General features: G+C 59.0%; 1 long non-coding RNA gene across 1 annotated transcript; it reads right to left on the bottom strand.

Annotated features, from left to right (window-relative positions):
* Positions 1 to 3,150: 3,150 nt before the first annotated feature.
* On the bottom strand, positions 3,151 to 13,162 carry LOC309847969. The gene is made up of 5 exons (XR_014302748.1): positions 13,000 to 13,162; positions 12,755 to 12,862; positions 5,025 to 5,564; positions 3,998 to 4,142; positions 3,151 to 3,518 (listed from the first exon to the last, which is right to left on the bottom strand). It is a non-coding gene; the product is annotated as an uncharacterized lncRNA (long non-coding RNA).
* Between the last annotated feature and the right edge of the window lie 6,478 nt (positions 13,163 to 19,640).

Here is a 19,640-nt window from a genome sequence, read left to right on the forward strand (position 1 = left end):
TGTGCCGGCCACATTCTCACCCCGTAACTGACCTCCAGAAACCCACTGGCAGCTTGGACCCATTCTGAAGACAAATTAGGGTGCTAATGATACCCAGAACCCCAGCTTCAATCCTATCCCCCCCGCCCGGCTTGGGCCACCAATCTGACCTCTCATGGCCCCACAGAGCTAGCAGATATGTGTGTGAAATCATTCATTAGCCAAGGACACCCCTCACCAATGCCACCCTGTGAGGGCTGCTGGGCCCACAGCCCATTACCCCTGCAGGTGTTGCGGGTTCACAGTGTGCTGAAGATTGGGGGTTGGGGGGCTAGGAGAGTCCAAGTCTGCAGGCCAAGCCACCAGCTGCCTTCCCCAGGAAGGTTCCAGTCAAGGAAAGGAGAGGTAGTGCCAGGATGAGAATGTGCTCGTGGGAGGGGGACAGAGGGTGAGTGTGCCAGTGTGCGTGTGTGAGAGGGGTGTGGAAGGGGTGCGTGGCCTGTGTGCCTGTGTGCGAAGGACGTGTGCATGTGCACATGCATCTACGTGTCTGTGGTGCATGTGCGTGAGGGGTGCACGTGTGTGTGTGGGTGGATGTGTGTGCATGTGTGGGGTGTGCATGTGAGAGGCATGTGTGTGCACACATGCGTGTAAGGGGTGCTTGTGTGTGTTCATGTGTGTGCGTGGGGGGTGGGGACGCTTACATGTGTGAGGGTATGTGTGTATGTAAGGGGTACGTGTGTGCGTGTGTACATGTGTATGTATGTGGGGGATGGGCGTGTGCCTCAGAGCCCCTGGGAGCAGGGCAGGTGGGCTGTGTGGCCAGGACCCAGTGCCAGCAGCAAGACCTTGGGCCATGCCCCTGCATCCACGCTCTGGGGAAGAAGCAAACCTGGGCACCCCCAGCGAGGGACCTCCATTGTGAAGGACCAGGCTGCCGGCTTCACCTCTCCTGGGGGGCGGGCATCCCGGTGGCCGATGGCTGGGGGCGTAGGGACGGTGGGGGCCCGCCCATGTTTCAGGCCCGGCGGGGTGGGGGTGGGGAACAGGTCTTCATGCAGGGTCCCCGCGGCTGGCAGCCCAGGCAGGGACATGACCTTGGGTCTGGGCATTATCAAAGAGCACCGGCACCTCTGAGGGGAAGCGGCACATCAGGGACCTGAAATCACCTCGGCGGAGACATCTTTGATCCTCTGTCTGCTAGAGGGAGAATTCGCTCAAAGCTCACAGAGAACATTTCGGCCGGAAAAAGGCTGCTCCTGGATGCTCTTCCCTCTGTCAGAGAAAAAATAGTCATCAAAATGGCTTTCATTTCCACCGACTCTGGCCTGGCCTCCCTCATCTGCGTCCCTTGAAAGGTTTCGATGACCCAGCAGCCCTGAAGGTCCACCATGGTCTGGGGCCGTGGTTCCCGCAGGTTCACTGCACAGGCTCCGTGAGGTCCTGTACAGCTCACTGAGACCCCGCGCCTTTAGGGGGCAAACAGCGCGTGGGGCAGCCCCGCCGCACATGAGCTCCAGGCATTGGGCCGCCAGCCACCCACAGCCCCCGGGACAGAACAGGCCCAGGGGAGCGCGCGGACGGTGTCCCCACACCGCAGACCGCGCGGCCTGTACCTTCACCAGCAGACGGACGACACCTGAGCACTGGGCGGGTTCCTTCTCCCGGGGACCAGCCCACAGCTCTGGCCCAGTGCCGGTGCCGTGGTTACCACCAAAGCAACCGGCCACAGAATGTCTGCACAAGAAGACCTGTGTTCTTCAGCTTTATGGGGCATAACTGACAAATAAAAATTGTAGATACTTAGGACGCATGATGGGACGATTTGATACTTCTTGAGCCTGTCACTGAAGTTATGGTGCTTCTCCCTGGTTACGGTTTTGTGCGTGTGGTGAGAATAATTCAAGTCCCCAGAACGTCTCTGGGGAAACATGCCCCCCCAGCGCCCGCCCGCCCAGCCCCCAACCCCTGGCCCCACTTCTGTGCTTCTGGGAGCTCAGCCTTTCAGACGGCACATGCAAGGTCCTGCAGGGCTGGTCTGTCTGGGTCTGGCTTATTCCACTGAGCGTCCGTCTTCCGGTGGACCCATGGGGTGGCAGAGGACAGCATTTTCTCCTTTGATAAAGTCGAACAATGCTGTGCCGTGTCCGTGCCACACATGTCCTCTGTGATGCGTTTTTTTTTTTTTTTTCCACACTCCATAGGAACACACAGAAACTTATCGGGAAGGACATGTGTCTGATGGCTCACGCAGGGGTGTGGGCAGGGGGACAGCAGGTGTCTGTTTGTGGGAACCACCCTTCACTCAGCCTCACTCCAGGGTCCAGGCCCCGGCTGGCACCGAGCGGCCCATCAGATTAGCATTACCCTGGCAGCTACGATTCACTTACACATGACCCTGGCCGAGCTATGAGGTCTGGTCAGAGCTAACCCATCATTTTCGTTTGAGTGACAGGCAGAGGGATTCAGGGGCTGAGCGGTGACCGTGGAGCTGCTGGTCATGAGGTCAGTGTTATTGAACCAACAGTGTAGATTAAAAACGTGTCTTGAAACAAACACACATTAAACAAAATTATGTATCCATTAAATTGATGGAAATTGATGTGACCAAAAGCTAAGAGGAATCTAATCCTGCTTTCCCCCTAGGAGCAACAATTTAGTATCCACTAAATAAGTACTTGCAGTGACTTTACAGAGTATCGCTACTAAGGATAAAGAAATTACCACCCCCCAACACACACACAATGGCAGACTGTGAGGACATCACATAAGCCCCTGGATCCAGCTATGCCTGAGGCTGAATCCATCACACAAACTCCACTACAGAAATCAACATGCTTCCTATTTGGGTTAAGCTTGTGTGGGCTGGGTCTCTGCTGCTTGCTAACATAATCTCCCTTAATGGCCCAAAACCCCACTGGCCCTGCTCCCAGCAAGTGCCTTTTTGTTCTAAGCTGTGGTCCCCGTGGATGTCACAAAAGGACGTTAACTTCCCAAGGACTCTTTCCAAGCTGGCGGCAGGAAAGCCCAGCACTGTCGGGGAGGCTGGGGAGCAGTGAGCAGCAGGAGTGGGGCTCGGATGCAGGCAACCCCCACCCCTACAACGGACATTCCTCTCCCCCACCCCGGCTTTCTCGTCGAACTCCCCATAGACAGGCCACGAAGCAAGGCCACCGTGCGGACAGATTTATGACAGCCATCGGTATACACAAGTGTACCTGCAGGCAAGGCGCCCCACCACCGCCTTCCCATTTTATTTAGTACGAAGGAGCAAGCTGTTCCCAAACCACATTTACACATCCCTCGTAAATCAGACCTTGTGGAGTGTCTCCCGGGAAGGGCAGCTCCGGGAACCGGGGTGGGGAGACCCTGTGCAGGGCGCGGGGCTCCACGCCTGCTCCGTGGTGCATCCCAGAACCCACCATGGGCCCCAGGGGTGTGCGGACGGAGGAAAGGAAAGGTGCAGCCCCTGGGTTCCTCGGGACTGAGCTTCCACCGCCCATCTCTGCCTGACTCGGGAAGCGTTTACACCTGAATGTCTGGAAAAAAAAAAAAATACCCAGTGGGCGCCCCCATCTGCACCCCTGCCTGCTGGGGTGTCTCTGACCCGAGGGACCGCTGCCGGGTTCTTACACAACTCGCTCCCACTGTGCAGGTCCCAGCCCTGATGTCATCGCCCCCCAGAGCGTACACGCTCGGACCGAGGCCCCCCATGTCCAGCCCGTGACGGTCCTCGTCATCCAAAAGCAGGCGCCGTGGGGCTCCTGGGTTTCGGCGCTGGTGCCCTGCCTCGGTTCCGACACGGCTCCCGGGCAGGGACGGCACCTACACTTGGGGGAAGCGAAACAAACGCTCGCCTCCGGTTCCCAGGGCCCAGAGGGCAGAGGGGCCGCGCATGTCTTCCACGGAGGAGCCCGTGCACGAGGCCGCGCACTGCCCAGCGCCGAGTGCAGGCGGCAGAGACCGGACCCCAGCAAGGTCCCCGCAGCCGCTGCGGACTTGGAGGGTGGACGCTTACCTCTGGGAAGTTGCTCCTTCCTGACTGGAGTTCCAGGGTGTCTGCACACGCAGATCCGGAAAGCAGGGGCTGGCGCTGGCCGGGTGCGCTCCGGAGAGGCGAGGCGAGCTCAGCTGCCTCTAATAAGACCTCAGATGGGGCTGGGCTGGCGGAGAAGGGCATGCTGGGAAGGGCGGTGGGGACAGCAGCCAGGCTCCGAGCTCCGGGAGACACCTGGCCTCCTGCACTGTCCCAACTCCACGAATTCATTTCTCGGGGAACTCACTGCTCTTCTGTGCTGGCAAAGAAGACATTTCTGCAGCTCTTCCCGCCCCTCACCCGATGGGATGTGTTTTGGCCAAAGCGGCCCCACCTGGTCCCCGCCCCACAGCCCGCACACCTGCACGTACACGTGCACACTCCCGGGGTGCCAGGAATGCCTCAGGCGACCGTTCCGGGACCTGTCAACGCAGGTCCTGTGTCCCAGGCTCTGCCAAAGGGGACTGGCGCCACAGTGCCTCTTGCACAAAGCCTCCAGGCCGGGCGCCTCCAGGCCGACCGCAAACAGGCTCCCGGCGGTAAATAAAGCCGGAAGACGGAGGCTTTGGGCTGCCCCGAGCTGCTCCGCGTCTCTAGGCTTGTCTGCAGACTGGGGGTCCCAAGGAGGTGGGGAATCGGGGGCCAACGGGGGCCGGGGCCCAGGAGAGCCTTCGCCACTGGCACACACCACGCACCTGCTCAGTGCACCCCCCGGCGGCAGTGAGGCCTTGGGGTGTAGGGACGCCACCTGCACGCTGTTTTAAACAGACCAACTGGAATAACCTATAACAACCCCATTTTCAAAAATAAATCCGTGCCGGCGTCAAGGCCTTCAGGGGCCGGGAGCGTGGGCTATTCAAATCCTGCGAGCTCTGGCCTGGGCCTTTGCCAGCCCTCACGACTGTATAATTTAATCTAATTGATCAATTAAATCCGAATAATTTTTAAACAAGCTGCGCTAACAGTTATATAATTTCAGCACGACATATAATTTTCTTAACGACTTTACCAAAGGAAATTGCTCGCTGGGGTTTGCCGGGTGCCTGTGGAAATCGCCGTCTCCCCGGAGGCCCACGGGTTTCTGGAGCAGGCCGTCCTCCGCGCTCACGGCCCGGGGCGGAGGTCGTGACCCCCCCAGGGCGGAGGCAGCCTCCGGTCGGTCTGACTCGGCGGTCCCTCTGGGTCATTCTCGGGGTCACGCGCTGGAATGCATCGGTCGCCCCACCGCGTGGAGATCTGGTGGTTTCCCCGTCTGGTCGGTGGCATTACGGATCTGCTGGCTATCTCCCGGGCCAGGCGCAACCCCAAGGCCCCCAGGAATTATTTCCATGGGCTCACCGGCGGCCGGTCGGTTCTGGCCTCGGCTGAGCTCCCGGCGCGGCTGCGGTCCGTCGTCAGTGCGGCTCCCTCACGTCTGCGGCCCCGGCCCCCTGTAGCAGACGCGTGTTCTGCGGCTGCTCGCGGACAGCGAGGGAGGTGAGGTGCGGAGACGCCCACGGGGCTCCCAGCTGTTGGCACCGAGGGGGCTCCTGCCCCAGCCGCCAGGGTCCTGCATCGCAACATGCCAGGCCACGGCCTGGAGTGCGGGGACCATGCCTCCCTCCCCGGGGCCACCAATCTACACGAGGTTCCCTGGTGGCAGGCGGCAGACTGATCCAGAAGGACAGGAGCAGGGACCGGGATGACCTGAGCAAGATAGATGGGGGCGCATGGAACGAGCTCGGACAAGGGCCAGGAGCATCTGCGCTACGAGTTGGGAGACAACAGGGTCGGAGGACAGTGGCTTCAGGCTGTCTCGCCGGTTGCAGAAACATCACCTTTTTCAGGCTCCAAGTACTCTGCCCAGGATCCAGATCCTAAGAAGAAAGAGGCTGATCGGCTTCTCTGCGGAGGGCAGGAAACAGTGTGGACCGGCCCCTCCAAGACCTCACGCCCCGGGGAGCAATGACCCCAGAAGAGAAGAGGGTGTAGCGTTGCACATCAGTGATACATCATTGAAAAGAGACACACACAGAGACAGAGACAGAGAGAAAGAGACTGAGAGGGACACAAACGAAACAGAGACAGAGAGACAGGGCTAGAGACAGACAGAGGCCCAGAGACCGGGAAGACGGGTTCAGTCCCCAGGAGCAGAGGAATGGGTAGCATCGCACAAACGACAAAGCCCCATGTGAAGCCGTGGGCGCCAGCCGCCCAGACCCCCTCACTGTCTGTGTCTCCTGCACGTGTGTTCGCGGGTGAGCACTCCGTCGGGCGCCCTCCAGCATGCAGAGAAGGCAGTCGTGTGTGGGGGGGAGAGAAGCCCCATCGGGTGCCTCCTGCCCAGCCCCCAGCTGTGTCTGGAGGTGCCTGCCTGGGAGACCCCACGCCCCATTCTGGGGGGTGGGAACAGCTGGGGCCACCACGGCACAGTCTGCCTGGCTGCCCTCGCCAGCGCCGCGCACGGACGGCGGGCACGCAGATGCGTGCTCACCGCTGGACGTCGGAGGCCCGGGCTCCTCCTGAGGTCGGGGGCAGAGTCCGCACCCTCCTTCTCCAGCTGCTGGGGCTGGCAATCCCCTGGGCTTCCTGGCCTTTAGAGGCAAAGGAGAGGCCACCCCAATTTCCGCCCTGTCTTTGTACAGCCTTCTCCCTACCTGCGCGTCTGTGATCAAATCTCCCCTTTTCAGAAGGACACAGTCCTGTGAATGGGGGCCCACTCCCATTTTAACTTGAAGATTACATCAGCAAGGACTCACAGTGGGGTCACATTCTGAGGTCGTGGGGGGTTGGGATGTCAGCATACGATTCAACGGGACCCGTAACAGCCACCTACGAGAGCGTCGGGCAGATCACGTAAGCTCTCCGGGGCCCCCTTCTTCTCTGAGGAACATCACCGCTGTTCTGGCGGAGGCTGCTGGGGGGTTTCGGGAGTAAACCCCCCTAAAGAAGAAAAGTAGGGCCCAGCGGAGGAGCTCAGGGCCTGCTGGCCATCACGGTTTCCAGTCGGTTCGAGGACCAGCCTCGCAGCTCCCAGATAAACCCCAGCACATCTGAGCTCTACCTCCCGCCCCTGTCCCTCCGGTCACCTGGTGGCCAAGGCCAGGGGAGGTGGCATCACTCCCGGCCAGGCCCACGGGGGAAGAGTTCCTGCCTTTCCGGGGCTTGGCCTCCTCATTAACCTTTCAAGGGCCCGGGGGCTCTCAGAACACCTCGTGGTGGAATTTCCAAGGTTTCTCCTTAAAGTCTTCCGTTCATTCTCCGTAAGTGTGAATGTCTCCACAGCTGCAATCACAGGGTCCCGTGGAGCTGAGCTTTCCCAAACAAACCCCATTTTCCTCTGAATATCAAACACTTCGCACAGCAGTTCTCTGAGCTGCCCGCCCCCCAGACAGGAAAAGCCAGGTGCCCTCGGACCTTTGAGCCCCGGAAACTCGGGCCTTGGAGATGGAAGACAGACAGACTGGGAGAGAGGCGGAGGCCTGGTGGGGACCTTGACCGACCTTCCTGGACGGGGGCAGAGGCCATGCATCTTGCTCCCCAGGCCCCTCGGATTTTGTTCTGTCCCTTCTCCACTGCAACTTCGCTTCAAGGGAGCTTGAGGTATTTCCAGCAGATCTGTTTTCTTTAGCCCACCAACACTCTCTTCCAAAATCTGAGTTGTTTGTTTTGAAAGTCAGATTTTTTTTTATTTTTAAGGAGGATCCCTTTCCCGCACAGAGCTCTATGTGGGGCCCAAGCTCACCACCCTGAGACCAAGAGTTGGATACGCAACCCACAGAGCCACCCAGGTGCCCCAGATTATTTCACATCCGAAAGGATTTGTGATGTCTCTAGCAGTATGGAGAAATAGGGCCCTAGACTGCTCCTGTTTCCTCACGGGAGGGGGAGGGTCCTGGGCAAGTTTGGCTCCCTTCGGAAGGACGTGCACAACGCGGTCTGCCACATTCGCTGTCTGGCCCACGTCAGGCATTTATTTTACCTCCCTGGCCTCTGTGTGTTTAAATTTAGAATCACGTTTTTAGACCCCTGACTCCCCTTCAAGTATTCTGTGCCAGGAACAAAGTGCAGCCACCATCACCACCATCACCACCATCACATCACCATCACCACCACCATCGGCAGCATCACCAACACCACCATCACCACGACCACCACCACCATCACCACCATCACCACCATCATCATCATCACCACCTCCGTCAGTTCACCCAACACGTATGTAAAATACACACATAGAGATTTTCTCTCTCTCTTTCTTCGGATTCATTTCTTTAACTCAATTCAGTTAACTCCATTCAATTCTTTAATTCAATTCACTTAACTTAATTCATTTCTTTAACGACCGCTACAGGTACAAGTGCATGCAGCTGGGCCAGAGCTGCTAAACGCGGGCGTGGGTGGCGGTGAGGCTGGAGCCTGCGTTAAGAACGTCCACCTTGGGGGCGCCTGGGTGGCTCAGTGGGTTAAAGCCTCTGCCTTCGGCTCAGGTCATGATCCCACGGTTCTGGGATCGAGCCCCACATCAGGCTCTCTGCTCAGCGGGGAGCCTGCTTCCTCCTCTCTCTAAACATGCTTCTCTGCCTACCTGTGATCTGTCAAATAAATAAATAAAATCTTTAAAAAAAAAAAAAAAAGAACGTCCACCTTGCACGGAGCTGGAGAGTAGGGCTCACGTGGTATGACCCAGGCTCACAGCCAGCTGTGCGAGGATGCACGCGCCGTTTGTTTCTGTGACAGCTGTGTGTCACGTGGCTGGGCCCGTATCCGTGTCTCCTCCTCACACAACTGTTCTCCAAGCTCCCTTGAGGAGTCGCCTATTCTAATCTATTGATTGATGTGGGGGAGCCCCCACTCCCAGATTCAGAAATAGCCCGTGACGCATCTGGCCAGTTAGCACGTTCCCATGCCTCCCGTCCAAGGGCTGGTTTGGGGCCGGACGCATCGCCCAACACACAACAACGAAACTCAGTTCTTTGAATTTTGTTTTGTGGAAGACTGGCAAATGGTGTTTTTCCCCACGACGCTTACACCCCTGTGGGACACCAGGGAGACCAAGGAGACCATGGGGTTCACCTTCCCTGGCCGCCGAGACCCAGCGGAGAATGAAGGACTCAGCAGAGAGAGGGGCCCTCGGAAGCATGTGAACCCCTGAACCCAGCTGTGCCTGCACCCAGCTTCAAGACCAATGAACCTGCTCTGTCTGCCGCTCTCATCGGGGTTTCTGTCACTTGTAACCAGAGCAGTCTTGGTGCATTCATATTCATTTCCTTTCCCGGAAGATGTTTCTGGAAATGTCCCAGCTCTGCCTGGCCTCTGCAGGGCTCACAGGTCACTAGATCCTCTCAGCTTCAATTTCCTTCTCCAAGAAACGTTAGGTAAGCGCACCTACGTCCGTGAGGAAACACTGTCCTCCAGGGGCCTCCTCGGCGCCCGCGGGCAGTGGGCGCTCAGGGTGCGGTTCTGCCGTCCGCCCAGCTCTATGCCGGGTCCTCTGCTTGGGGTTCCCGGGCACCAGGACGAGCATGATCTCCCAACCCCCGTGTCCAGTTCACCCACCCAGGCACAACCATGCCCTCTGGGGACAGACTGCAAAGGGTACCTGTTCCTTGAGAGTCAAGGCCAGACCTCCTGACACAGCCCTCGCGGCAGGCACGACAGGAGTGCCCAGAGATCCATCCCGGTCCCTCTGCCCCCGGAGTCATGCAAAGGCCCCACAGCTGTGGATGAGCGAGTCCCCCAGGCTCCCGCCGACTCCCGAGGGCGTGGGTTTGACGAGGCATCTGTGCTCCCTTCCACCTCCTGCCCCTCTGCCGGGGAGCCTGACCTCTCTTCCCTCCGCTCAAGTGACCACGATACCCTCTCCAGATGGCTTTGGCTTTTCCTGTTGCTTCAGAAGTGCTGCTCCCAGGTCCTCACTCCCTAGCTGGGTGATCTTGGACAAGCATCAGATTTTCACATCTGCAACAGGGGCCTGAAAATCTAAGAGTGAAAATTTGAGAGAGGGAGAGAGAACTTGCCCTGCTTCGCACAGTCCACACACACTGGCCACAATGAGTGCGCTGACACACATGTGCGCAGCACTAGGGCCCCCACACGGATCTCTTTCGGGTCTTAGATCCCCCCCCCCGTGGCGAACAAGGCAGAGAGGGCAGTGATTTCGTAGATAGAACCGATTCCCGAAGACCGACCCAATTGCAGACCCTGCAAATAATTAGAAACAGGAGGGGAAAGAGCCCGGATGTTCTGCCTCTGTGCGTGGCTTCTCTTGTCACACGGTGACTCAGATCCCCAGACCCTGAGCTGCCTGCCATGTCTGAGTCCCCAAGCCAAGAACCGCGGGCCCGCGTCCTTCCACAGACCCCACAGGGACCCCCGCACGACCGCGCCCTCTTCCCTTCCTCATGGTCCCTGCTTCTCCCCAGGGCCCCGGCACTACGCTCAGTCTCCCGGCAAGAGAGGCGCTGGAGGGGACGAGGGGCATTGACTGAACAAGTGCCGCACGTTCCTTCCCAAACCGCTTGTCAAGTGGGTGGAGGCAAACCTCCTCTCTCCCTGCCAGTACTCGGGGCGCAGCATTTCCCAGGCCGGGATCCAAACGCTTCCCTCCTGGCCTCGCCCTCCCCACCCCACCCCCAGGGCAGGAGGGAAGAAGGAGGTGAGGCAGGAAGAGGAAAAAAAAAATAAATAAAATAAACGGGAGAAGAATGTGAGTCTAAAGCAGGTTTGGGGCTCCGAGCCCTCATTCTTCTTCCTCACCGGCTCCCCCCACGAGGAGGAGGGACTGCGGCCAACGGCATGAAATCTGGCTTCCCCGGAGAGAGACGGTCTTCCTGGGGTCCGTGGCCCTGCTGACAGGCGGCGATTAGATGGTGATCCTGAGTGGGGCCAGGGAGCAGCCGAGGCTCAGTTTCTAAGCTCACCTCCCCTCTCCAGACAGCCGCGAAGGTCCCGGACGGCGCCCGAACGGCGCCCACGCGCTGCTCCAACACCGCACTTGGGAATAGGGGACCTAGCAGCTCAACGGTGGGACGGCTCCCCTCTGCCACGTCTTAAGTGTCTCCTTAAAAGCCTGCCCGGATGTTCCCAGAACCTGCTGCCTGCTCCTATCAAACCGATAAGCCCCCAGGTGTGCAACGCTGCACGACCAGGGCTGTGTGGAGACGTGGGGCCCAGCCAGCTCCCGTCCAGGGTGGAGAAGGGGCCAGGGCTTGTGGTCCAGCTCAGAGCGGCAGCCCAGCCTCTGGTAAGAAGCGAACCCACGATGTGTGCAGGTGAGCTGCAGAGCTGGGCAGAGCCCACCTTCCCCCCTCTTCCACCTCGATGCACAGCTGACAACGTTTCCCAGACTCCCCAGCGGCAGGGTGTCGCCATGTGACCGAGTTCTGACCAAAAATGACGGGTTTCCCTTCCAGGACCAGACCTGATCCCTGCTCTGTCCCAGCTCCGTCCCCAGCCCCTGCTGAGTGGAGAGGCTCTCGGGGCTGAGAAGAGAAACAGAGCCACAGGACTCAGACCGGCCTGCGTCGAGCCTGCTCCTGTCAACCAACCGGCCCCTGATGACCTACTGGACAGCAGCACGAGATTTTAATGCTGAAAGTGAACACTTTCTGTATTAAGCCCCGGAGATGTCATAGTTGTGGCTCTCTGCACAGTGGGCCTCTTGCATCTGTTAATATAATGCCCCAAGTCCATATCTGCTGGTTGGTCAGGACTTTATCTGTGGCAAGTAATAGAAAACCCAGCATGAAGGGGCTTGAGCAGAATAAACAGGGTTTGTTAGCTCCTGTAACTGGGAATGGGGGGCAGGCTGGGTCCAGGCACGGCTTGATCAGGGCTCCAAAGCAGCCCAGGGAGCGAGTGTCTGTCCCACTGTAGCCCTCCAGGCTGGATCCGACTCAGCGAAGCTCCTGTCCACGGGGGCCAAGGGGGCGCCTGGCCACATCCAGCGGGTTCTCCTTGTGTCTGGAGGGGTCACACATCCAGGGGGACACGTGCTCCCACTGTCCCAGTTGAGGCGCCCTGACCCCTCCGTGCAGGGTCACGGGGCGGGGAAGCACAGAGGAGCAGCTAAAGGCCAGTCCCTGGACAGTCATGGGGACGCTACTGCTGGTTCCCAGGGGCCAGGGGGCACAGACGCAGTGGGAGGGACTGTGCAGGAAGGGCATGTCGGGTGTGGACACAGAACACGACCCTCCTCCTCTGGGCCCTACGCTTTCGGGAAACACCGGTGGCCTCCACGTCCACAATCATCCCCACCAGCCAACCCCATGTGGCCTGCCTCTGCCCTGAGATTTCCGTTCTGTACAGGGGATGGGGGATGAGAGCAAGGCGGGCCAGTGACAGGTGCTGGGCGCATGTCCGTGGGAGGCTACTGCAGAAGGGAGCGAAGTGCTGAGACACCAGACCCCGGGGCTGGAGGACCCTCCAGTCCCGGACGCTTCCAGCACAGCCCTCTCTGCCTGCCGGTTCGTGGCTTTTCCAACACTCGAGGCCAACGGACCATGAACGCTACAGGCTAGTTCCACAGACAGCATTTTTCCTTCTCTGCTGGGATCAGATTTCAGATTGATCTCATTAAGTGTGACCCTACGTGACCCAGACCCATGCTGGGGAACAGACCCCCTCCAAGGGCGCATGGGGCCAGGCCTGTCCCGAAGAAGTCCCTGAAGTTTGGCCTCAAGATCCTGCCCGGGAGCCCCTCTTCCTCCCCAATGCGTCCCGAACCTACTCCCAATCAGAAATATCGCAGCAACTCACCCGCCGCGGACAGCGGACGCACTGTCAGGCTCACGCAAATTTCCTCCATTGCATAGAAACGTAGCTTTGGAAATGGTGGCTGTTTTCGGGGTCTCTGACGCACAGTCACTACGTGAAAATAGAGTTGCATACTGTGATCTGGTCTCCCCTCTTACCCAAACGCAGATGGAGCCCCCGCCCTCCCCCCTGGGCCACCCAGAGCTAGCACTGCCCAACGCTCGGAGACCTGCGTGGCCCCCTCACACCTTCACCCCTTCAAGCAGGGGTGAGGACACCTGCCACAAGCAGCAGCCCGCACCACTACGTCATGCCCACAAGGAGACAGAAATGCCGGCGACTTGTGTTTCCGGCCCTTCACGCAGCCTCTGTTCGGCACGGCCGTTTCCAGCTTCCGAGGGAGCCGGTGCAGCCCAGCCATCTGGAACGTTCTGACTCCGATCCGTTGCTGTTTACTTTCTAAAACTTTGCATTCCCGGGGCCTGAGATGGGGAGCAACTGTGTGTGGAAAATATGTGCTTCCTTTCATATGTTGCTGTGACACATGACAGCTTGCCTTCAGTCTTTTAAAAAACACACACCAAAAAAAGAAGGAAAGAAGGAAAGAGGCGCCTTGCCAAGTGCTTTCCTCCTCGAGGAGAGACCCTGGGGATTCTGGAAGAACAGAAATTGTTCTGAAAGCTGGAGACGGCGGTCAGCAGGTGAGCGTTCCAGGGGCCTGGGTGGTGCGGAGGAGGGTCCCATGCGAGCGCCGTCTGGAGGGGACAACATCACATTCATTCGAGGTCAGCAGGCCCCGGCCAGCAGGAAGCCCACACGGATCTGTCTGGGCTGCTCTGAGATTTGGGGCTGGGGGAGGGGCGACCGAGGGCGGGTCCCTGGGAGTCATGAGAGGGGTCCGTGGCGTCTCAGCACCACGCTGACCCCCTCGGCCCACGTCTGTCCAGGCTCTTGGTGGTAAGTGGTGGTAACCCAGTTAGAATGCGGTTCTTAGAAGCCGTAATATTAACCCATGAAATCTGACTTTGTGGAATGGCAGGTGAGCCTCTGTTTGGGTCTCGCCAAGCCCCTCTCTCCAACCCACGCCTTGACTTCCTTGTCTCCCTGGCTTCCTCCATGCCAAGCTTCCAGACCCACACTCCGTAAGGCTTGGTCTCTGTGGCTGTACTGCTCTAGACTGGCCCTCTCAGTCCCCCACCTGGCTACAGAACCCAAGGGTCCATGGCTGCCAGATGAAGACTACATTCCCCAGACTGCCTTGCAGCAGGGTGTAACCATGTGACACATCCTGGCCAATCAGCTGTGGTGAGGTTGATTCCAGATGGCCAGTCCGATGTCCTCCCTTCCCAGGTGGGAAGCCATCCTTAGGACCACACAGGTGCAGAGGGAGAAAACACAGCCAAGAAAGGAAGCTGGATGTTGTGGGGCAGACCTCTCCCCATGAGAGATCTCGCTCAGGCCACAGCTGACCTGAGAAATGTCCCAGCCGGACACGGATGAGCCAGTAAAGAGTCCCCTCAGAGTCCGTCTCCCTAGGTCTGCGATGCTTACAAAGTCTGCAGAAATGTAACCCTGTGACCACTTAATGAGTGTCTTTCCTTCCTGCTGGACTGGAAGGTCCCCAAAACCCCAACTGTACACCCCGCCCACCTCCACATCTCCAGATACCGGTGTTTGTTGAGTGAATGAAGGAGGGGTATGCAGGCAGACAGCCCACTCAGACGCCGGCGAAGCGGACTGGCTCTCTGGGGGTCCCTCCGCGGGGAATGGTCCCAAAGCAAGGGATTCGCCCTCAGGTCGGAGCCACCGTCAGAGCTGAGCGAAGTTTCTGTCGGGGGTCTTGACACTATACCAGGTACACAGTCATTTTTAATTCAACCCAAGTTGCCCCTATGGAGGAGCCAGGAAGCTCGGCTTCAAGGAAGGATTCATCAGACAGGACATCTCTCGTGTCACCTAGGACAAAGCGGTTTAATTGTTTCCATTATCTGTGGGCTTTTATTATCCTGGCTATTGATCTTCCCTTTTAATGAAGCCCATAATTAAGCGACCAGGAGGCTTGCCTGGTCTTAATGAATACGCTCTCGGGCCTGGCTCAGCCAGGGAGCCCCGGCGGCCAGGGCGGCCGGGGCGGCGGGGAAGGAGAATCACCATCTCCTTGCTGCTCGTGACCTCTGCTGGTCCTTGGCTGGCAGAGGGATGAAGGCGGAGGGAGCCCTGGGGCTGCCCCAGGGACACTGTCATCAGGGGGCATCGGAAGGAGTAGAACCATCCGGAAGGAGTAGAACAGAGAGGCAGGACAGGCTCCCCCCTGGCCCTGGTGTCCAGCGAGTGGAGGCTGGCTGCAGCTTCCAGACCCAGGTGACAGCAGTGACCGTCTCTCATCTTCTCTTGTTTCCGGCGACCCCTCCCTCACGCGCCTGGCCTCGTCCCTTGTGCTCCTCTTGCCGGTAAGAACCCAGGGTATGTCCCTGTCGTGACCGCAGACAGCTTTCCTCTGTGAGGTCCTCAGCGTCCCCTTCTCTGCTCCCAGGGTGGAGTGACGACCAGGACAGGGGACGTGACCCGGCCAGGCGAGCTCAGGTGTGATCATTGTCTCCGTAGCCTCTATGGAGAGAGACGCTTGGAGGCTTCCAGGCCTGCGGAGGGAGCCAGCCCAGGAGAGGGCCCGGCTCAGAGCGGCGGAGAGAAGCCCCCCGGCAGCACGGCTCCAACCTGGAGAAAGCGGAGCCTGAAGCTCGGGCTGTCAGACGGGTCAGGGTGAGGTGAGCCCTTTTGGGCCGGACCCAGTATGAGCTGAGCTGCTCTCAGGGTAGAAGCAGGGTTCATGGTACCCGAGGCTTTTCCCGCCCCCCAAAAGTGCAGCGGACAGAGAGGTCCGTTCCCAGGGCAGACCCAGCTCCAGAAGCGGGCGGAGGGCGGAGGTAGTGTCGCTGCACGCGGACCCTGCACGGCCCCCTGACACCCGTGCCCAGCTCGTGGTCCCAGCCTGTCCTTTGAGAGGGCCACTAGGAGATGCCCTCCAGCCCCCCAGTGTGCCAGGCCCGGTGACAGGGCCAAGGCGGGGTCCCCAGCTGTGCCCGGAGCCTGCCTCTTGCACGGGATGCCTCCCCTTCCCTGCTCTCTGCGCATCTTCTCATTCTAGGCTCTTAAAGCCGGTTGTCTGTGCGAATTGCTAAAAAGCTTCCATGTCTGATAAATGGGCCCAGAGGTGACTGTTCTTCGAGAACAGCCCCCACTCGTCCCCTCACCCAGGCCTCCATCCTGGAGGGCCTAGGTTCCACACACATGCGGCCACATCCTCCCAACAAGGCGCCTTGAGCACACGCTGCCTGAAGGCCATCCTCCCCTACCACCCACCCCCACCCCACCCTCCCGCCAGGCCTGGGGAGCCCACAAGCTTACTCCCTTCACAATCAGAGGCCAGGAGCCAGTCCTCCTATGAGAGGTGGCCTCCCCGAGCTGGCTTGTGCTGTCCAACTGCACAGAAAGCTGCTCTTATCACAAGTGGGACAGTCCCCTCAGACAGATGTCCTGTTGCACAACATGTGGGTGGAGGCAGCCGCTGTGACAGGGAGGGCAGGACATTAGGCCAGATCACCCTGGGGACGGCTCCAGCAGAACCCCCAAGTCTAGACCGCGGACACCCCCTGAGAGCGCCCCGCAGGATCCAGCCGGGAAACGCTGCCCCCCACGCACCCCACGTTCTGCGCTCGCTCCCCCACGCTCCCCCACGCTCCCCGCGGAGGCTCCCTGCGGTAAGAGCTGGTGCATCAGTTTAGGATGCTTCTGCAAATTGCAAGGCAAATATAGGATTCCTCCCCCCTCAAATTATGGGTAATTACACCTGGACTAAGCGTAATAATTACAGACGAAGCGCTGTTGATGCAACTGTCAGGGACAATGTTTACTCAGCAAAGCCTGCCCTGCCTCCGAGGAGGAGGAGGCCGGCTGGAGCCGCAGAAGAGAACAATAAGATTGCACCCGAAATATTTCTGTGGCCCGCCTCTAAGGAGAGAGATCGGGCTGTGACACCTTCTCTCTATCAGGAAGGGCTGGGCTGCTTCCTGGAGGGGTGCTGCAGGACAGGTGCCTGGGGGTGGGGGGACACTGTGCTGGAGGGAGGGGACCCCCGCTGTGACTCCAGGCAGCGCAGGGCAGAGGCTCTCCCCCGCAGCAGCCGGCGGCACAGACTCGATGCTGCTCTGCTCCTGGGGGCCGCCTGTCCCTGGGGTGACCTGGTTCACACCTCCTTGTGCCAGGTTCCTCTTGGGTGAAATGGGTTCAGTAACACCCCCTTCCTCGTGGGGCTTTGTAAACACGGAGTTGGTACGTGCATGGGACATGTGTAGGCAGCGGAGCTCCTGCGCCATCCTGGCAGAGTCCTCCCTTGGTCCAGACCCACAGACTGCGCACAGCAGAGCAGAGCTGGTCGTTGGTAACAATGTGTTAATGCGGTTCCATCCGCTGCAACAAAGATGCCACGCCCATGGGAGATGTTAACTATAGGAGAACCTTTTGGGGGGTGCATAGGGGAACTCTGTACCTTCTGCTCCATTTTCTGTAATCCTAAAACTGCTCTAAAAAAAAAACAAATCTATTAATTTTTAAAATAAATCCAAAAATGGGAATTTCATTTACTCAGTGCAGTTCCTCCCACACTGGTCTCCCAACTTTGTCTCATGGCCCCTGCCCATCTGGCCCCTTTCAGCGGGTAGCTTGGTTCCCATCCCGTTGTATACGGGCCAGTGAAGCCAAAGGAGATGTCTCCTGGGGATATCTGGGAAGGCTGTTGTGTTTGTTTTGTTTTTTGTTTTTCTCTGACTTAAGTGTTGCCTCTTCTTCCTGTTTGGAATATAGATGTAATGCATGGAGATACAGCAGCCATTTTGTGCCCATGAAATCAAAAAGACATACATTAAAGATGATGGGGCAGGAAGTGAGTCTGAGGTCTCAGGGACATCCTCAAGCAGTTGTTTGAACCTTGTGCTACCAATATGCCCTCCTTGGCTTAACCTGCTATAGTCAGCTTTTTGTTAGATGCAGTTGAACATAACCCCAAATAATGTGTACTGCCTTTGGGGCTGGCCCGTTCAGGTCTACGCAGCCTGGTACATAGCCAGATGCCCTTGTGCCCATGCCTTGGCCTCAGTGCCCCAGCCCCTGATCAGCAGCCAGGTCAGTGCCAAGGAACCCCCATGACTTGGGGTTTCAACCAAGTAGTGGGATTGCTGAGTAATCAAGACTCAACAAAAGAAAAAGATTTTCTGCAGCAGGAGTTCTCCACAGAGCTGGGGCATGAGGGAGTACCAGAGCAGGTCCTCAGGATGGGTGTGGGTCCGTACAGGAAGGGAGGGAGCCACTCGTTCCAGCTGGACCTGGAAAGCCCCCCGCTCAGCCTGGAGATGCTGGGCCAAGCACCTCTAGGTCATCCAGGAAGGCCCAAGACAGAGCTGGTGAGTGGGTCTGTGCCCGAGAGACCTGTAGATGCACCAGGACGGGACGCAGAGGTGAGAGAGAGCCTTCTGTGGGCACCGGGTCTGTGCGGCTAGGCCAGCAGATAGACACACAGACCCACTTCTTAATTTGCTTAATTTCAACAAAAAGGGAGTTTTGCATTTTCTGGGAACATTTGTGCCTCCAAGAGCCCCTGCTGGGCCCAGAAGCCCAGCAACATCATGGGCTCGGCCCCTGTCTTCTTTCGCAGAAGAAATGTCTTCTTTCAAGGCAGCTCGTGGAGGGCCAGACCTTGAGGCTTTGAGCCCTGCAGAAATGACTTCAAGAAGCCATCCTTGAACTAGACTGGGAAGGTGCTGCCAGCAGGCGGGGTGTAGACGTCCCGCGTCCCTCGTGTAGCAGGGATGGCAGGAGAGGCCTCCCGAGGTCCCGAGCGAGTGGCAGCTGAATGCTCCTGGCCCACCCCCGGCCGTGTGGAGAGGCCGTCAGGACAGGAATTCCCACACTACATGAGCCTTTCCCGGAAAAAGAGGAGGGAGATCTCCCCAGCCCTCCTGACCAGGCCGGCGCCATCTCAATGGTGACCTGGACAAGATGACAAAACCAAGCAGCTTCCCGGGTGATGAGCCCTAACTGGAGGAACCGCTCTCCACTCCTGGACCCATCTGAGCGCAGCTGGGAACCCAGAAACAGAAACCCGGCGGAAAAGCAGCTAGAAGGATGAGGGATTAAAGGTCTCTCATCCGGACCTGTGAGCGCCGCTGGCTGGGGGCGGCCGAAGGGAGGCTGGGCAGCATTTCTCCGGGACCCGCAGCCATCCCTGGGCGTCACCGTCAGAAAGCCTCGGGGAGCCCCTCCTTTCCTCCTGCCCCTGCTCAAGAGCGCAGCCTCCCAGCAGCCCGTGGCGGTCTCTGCCTCAGCCCCATCAGCCAGGCTGGGTGACGACTGACAGCTGACCCCCGGACGGCTGACCCCCGGGGTGAGGGGTCCCCGGTCATCGGCGCAGCCGGAAACGTCGCAGGATCGGCTGCCCGGGACTGAGAATCAGCTGGGGGCTGGGGAGGGCTTCCTCCCTGAGCGCAGTGCTGCTGCCTGAACAGAATTGGGGTTTGGATCGCCCTGGAGAATGTTGCCTGGCAACCAAGAGAGCCAGCCACCTTCTCGTTCACTGCTGGGCCTCAGAGGTGCGAGGGCAGGAGGGCAGGGCCCAGGGCCAGTCCAGGACAGCCCGGCGGCTGCATTGGGAGAGCCGGTGGCCACGCCCGAGATCGCCCTCCTGGGTGCCCAGGGCGAAGCCCATGCAGCCTGGGGCCATCATTCATCACTCTGTCCCAAACAGCAGAATCTGGGGAGGGCTCCTATGTCCCCTGCACGGGGGTCCTCCTGAGTCCACCCTCTGCCGCCGAGAAGAATGAGGCTGGGCCCCGGCCCC

Source organism: Mustela nivalis, assembly GCF_964662115.1.
Source record: "Mustela nivalis genome assembly, chromosome: 14".
Lineage (NCBI taxonomy): Eukaryota > Metazoa > Chordata > Mammalia > Carnivora > Mustelidae > Mustela > Mustela nivalis.